The sequence below is a fragment of the Trichechus manatus genome, unplaced genomic scaffold (genome assembly GCF_000243295.1).
Source record: "Trichechus manatus latirostris isolate Lorelei unplaced genomic scaffold, TriManLat1.0 scaffold00001, whole genome shotgun sequence".
Taxonomy (NCBI): Eukaryota; Metazoa; Chordata; class Mammalia; order Sirenia; family Trichechidae; genus Trichechus; species Trichechus manatus.
The window spans coordinates 16250988-16255030 of record NW_004443937.1 but is presented as its reverse complement, the minus strand read 5'-3'; positions in this window follow the sequence as shown (position 1 = coordinate 16255030).

Here is a 4043-nt window from a genome sequence, read left to right as displayed (position 1 = left end):
AGTTAGTCTCCCATACAAAAATTTATACGTACATTGTTACGTGACCCCAATTGCTCTCCCCATACAGTGACAGGCACACTTCTTTCCACCGCCGATTCCCCATGTCCATTCAGTCAGCTCCTAACCCTCTCTGTCTTCCCATCTCACCTCCGGGCAGAAGCTGCCCGTTTAGTCTCTTGTATCTACTTGAGCTAAGAGGCACACTCCTCACGAGTATCAGTTTATGTCCCACAGTCCAGTCCAATCCCTGTCTGAAGAGTTGGCCTCAGAAATTGTGTTAGTTCTGGGCTGATAGAGAATCCGGGGTAGGGTACCTTTTTTTTTAAAAACAATTTTCAAAGGATAACATTGCCTTGAGTATCTGAAAAAGGCACACTGCCCATCTTGTGTTAGTTCAGAACATCACATTGATGTATGAATGGTTTTGTCAAAGTGAGGTTTGGAGGGAACAGCTTTCATTGAATAAGAAACGAGGATTCTTAACTTGAATTCCTCCTTTCAAGGGAGACGTAGGCCAGGAAGAAAACGAAATCCCTTATATTTCTCTAATACCTGCCTAGGCTGCCCATCCGTACAAGTAGCTAAAAGGCCAAAGTTTTTTTTTTTTTCCCCTCACATGGGTTGAGGGGATGAGGGAAAGAGAAATGGAGGTACTACAATGAATTATGCATTGTCTAATGAATAAAACATCTTGCTTTTGCTTCCCTCTTCAATTTTTGCTGTCTTGTTGCCTACTTGATGAGCCTTCATACTTTCACAACCAATTCTAGAATAGTTGTCCTCTCTGCCTCTTGAAGCTTCGCCAGTGACTTAGAGTTGACCAAATATAACTTTCCTAAAAACTTAATTTTGAAGAATTTTATAAACAGTTAAAAAAATAACCAGTATATTGAATACTATACTTACAGTCTCCATTAGGATTCAACAATTGATTTTTTTTTTTTTTTGCTGAACCATTTGGAAGTGAGTTATAGATGTGACACTTCACCTCTGAACTTTTCAGTATGCATCTCAAAAGAAGACATTCCCGTTCATTCAAAAGAAGACAGTCCCAAAGAAGTCTTTCATAACCAGTTTTTCCAAACTAGGATCCAGTCAGGGTTTATGAATTGCTTTTGGTTAATGTTTGTTGTTATGTGCTGTCGAGTCAATTTTGACCCCGTGTCACAGAGTAGAACTGGTTCATAGGGCTTTCTAGTTTTTATGAGAGCAGATTGCCAGGCCTGTCTTCTGCGAAGCTGCTGGGTGGCTTCAAACTGCCAGCCTTTCAGTTAGTTGCTGAGCATACTTAGCCAATGCACCACCAGGGCTCCTTAGCCTCTTGTCAGTCTTCTGACAGTTTCCCTGCTTTTTCCCACATAACCTTGACTTTGAAGAGATGGGAACCGTTTTCATGAGTGTCCCATATTATGATTGTTTCCTTGTGTCATTTAACTGGTTCTGCATCCCCTGCATTTCCTGGTATAGAGGCTTGATTATTAGGTTCAGCATAAACTTCGTAGCAACAATGTTTTAAAGGTGTTGTGTACTTTATATTGAGTTTCACTGCAGAACTTGATCACTTAAGGTAATGTATCCCAGTTTTTCCATTGTAGTGGTACACGTTTCCTTTGGAAATTTAGTAATCTGTCTCTTGTTCCCCAGTATTCTTTTACTTAATGCTTTTAGCATTTATTAACCTTTGTGCAGGTGCTGCTTTGAGTCTGTAAACTTGTTACACAATTGATAGAAGTGTAGATTTCTATCTGGTTTGGTTCCAGTGGTTTAGCAAAAGCTAAGTTATATTGGGAGTAATAGTCCATTTCCAAGGTCTTTATAAATATTAAATATTAAGAAACCACATAAGGAAAAATTGATTTTCTAAACAGGAATAGTCACACTTCTGTTAAAAGTTATGGAAGAATATAACTTCCCCAAATGGATGTTTATATATGGTGCCTTGGAAGATTTTGTCTGGGAAGATTTTGGCTGCTGTGCTTGAATTATTTTGATTTTTCAATATAATATTTGTACTTAGCATGCAGCAATTCTAGGGTCAGAAGATTAGACACTAAATTTTTAGTCATGGCAGAGTATGAGACATTTCCTCTGGAAGTGAAGTGGCCCACCTAGCTGGAAGTGGGAAGCTTTTTTAGCACTGTATTCTAATTGAAATTTTTGTATAATTTGGTTATGTATAGCAAAGAAGCTACACTGTTAATATTCTTTTAGCTGTGATAATAGCATAGCAGTCCCAAACTTCTGGCCAATAAGAAACATACAGATTTTGGTACCTTGAAATGGGGTGTTGCTGTAACAAATACCTAAAAATTTGAGGTGGCTTTGGGATTGGACAATGGACACAAGCTGGAAGAATTTTGAGGAGGATGATAGAAAAACCCTGAAATACGTTGAACAGGCTGGTAGTAGAAATATGAGTGTTAACACTGCTCACGAGGACTCAGAAGTGAAGAGTACAGTTGGGAAAACCATCTATCTTAGAGAATGCTGAAATCATTATAAAGTCTGTTAGAAATATGAACATTAAAAACACTGCTGGTGATGGCTAAGAAGGAATTGAGAAAAGTCATTGGAAACTAAAGGGGATCCTATACAGTGGCAAAAGCTTAGCTGAACTGTGCTCTATAGCTCTGTGTAAATGATGAATTTGGATATTTAGCTGAGGAGATTTTCTAGTTTCTTGTTGCTTATGCTGCTTATGGTAAAATGCAAGAGGGAAGAACTGTTAAAATGAAACCAGGGCCCGATGATTTGGGAAATTCTCAGTCTACCAAGGTTGCAAAAGATGCTAAAATTAGGATTTTCACTTTCAGAAAATTAGATTCTGGGAAGAAAACTGTGGAGGTGGTTGTCTTAGTCGTCTAGTGCTGCTATAACAGAAATACCACAAGTAGATGGCTTTAACAGAGAGACTTATTCTCTCACAGTTTAGGAGGCTAGAAGTCCAAAGCCAGCTCCAGGGGGAGGCCTTCTTTCTTTGTCGATTCTGGGGGAAAGTCCTTGTCATCAATCTTCCCCTGGTCTAGGAGCTTCTCAGCGCAGGGACCCTGCATCCAAAGGACACACTATTCTCCTGGCTCTTGTTTTTTGGTGGTATGAGATCCTCATGTCTCTGCTTTCTTATCTCAAAAGAGATTGGTTTAAGACAAAACCTAGTGTTGTAGATTTGAGTCCTGCCTCATTAACATAACTGCTGCTAATCCCACCTCATCAGCATCATAGAGATAGGATTTGCAACACACATGAAAAGCACATCAGATGACAAAATGGGGGACAGTCACACAATACTGGGAATCATGGCCTAACCAAGTTAACACACTTTTGAGGGACACAATTCAATCCATAACAGTGGCCATCCCATCAGTCAAAATCGACTCAATGGCAACTAACGACAAAATCTTCAGTATGGTGATTAATGGCTAATAGAGCTTTTACAAAGTCCTTTAAGACCTTGAGCCTGGCTCAGCTGGCTGCATGGGGGTTTAGGTGAGGCTTCATAATAAATCTGCAGAGCATGGGGTTTTTGTTTTTGAAATAATCAATTGAGAACTTTACGTAGATCTGAGCACTTTACATGCAGTGTCTGCTTTAAAACAATAGCTCTGTAAGGCAAATACCCCAATTTCACAGATGAGGAAGAATGAGAACAGGAAGGTAAATATACCAATTTCACAGCAGAGAAAAAAGTAACAGGTTTAGTAAGTCTAAGGCAACAGAGCTAATAGTGGGACATTTTTATGAATCCAGGCTGTCTACACTGTCTCAGGGTGAGTAGGCATTTACTAGGCAAATTAATCAGGTGGCAGGGAGCAGCAAGCAAACAGCATGAACAAAGGCAGGACCAGTATAAGCAGAGAAAATAAGGCAATTTAGCAAAATGTGGCAAGAGATGGTATAATTAGGATGCTCAGTGGCAAGTACTAATAAGTAACTCTTACTGTCTTAACACTAAAGGCAATTTATTGGTTCATATAACTGAAGATCTAGTAATTGAGTGGGCTTGAGGCAAAGCTTCATTGAGCAACTCGATGTCATCAAGTAGT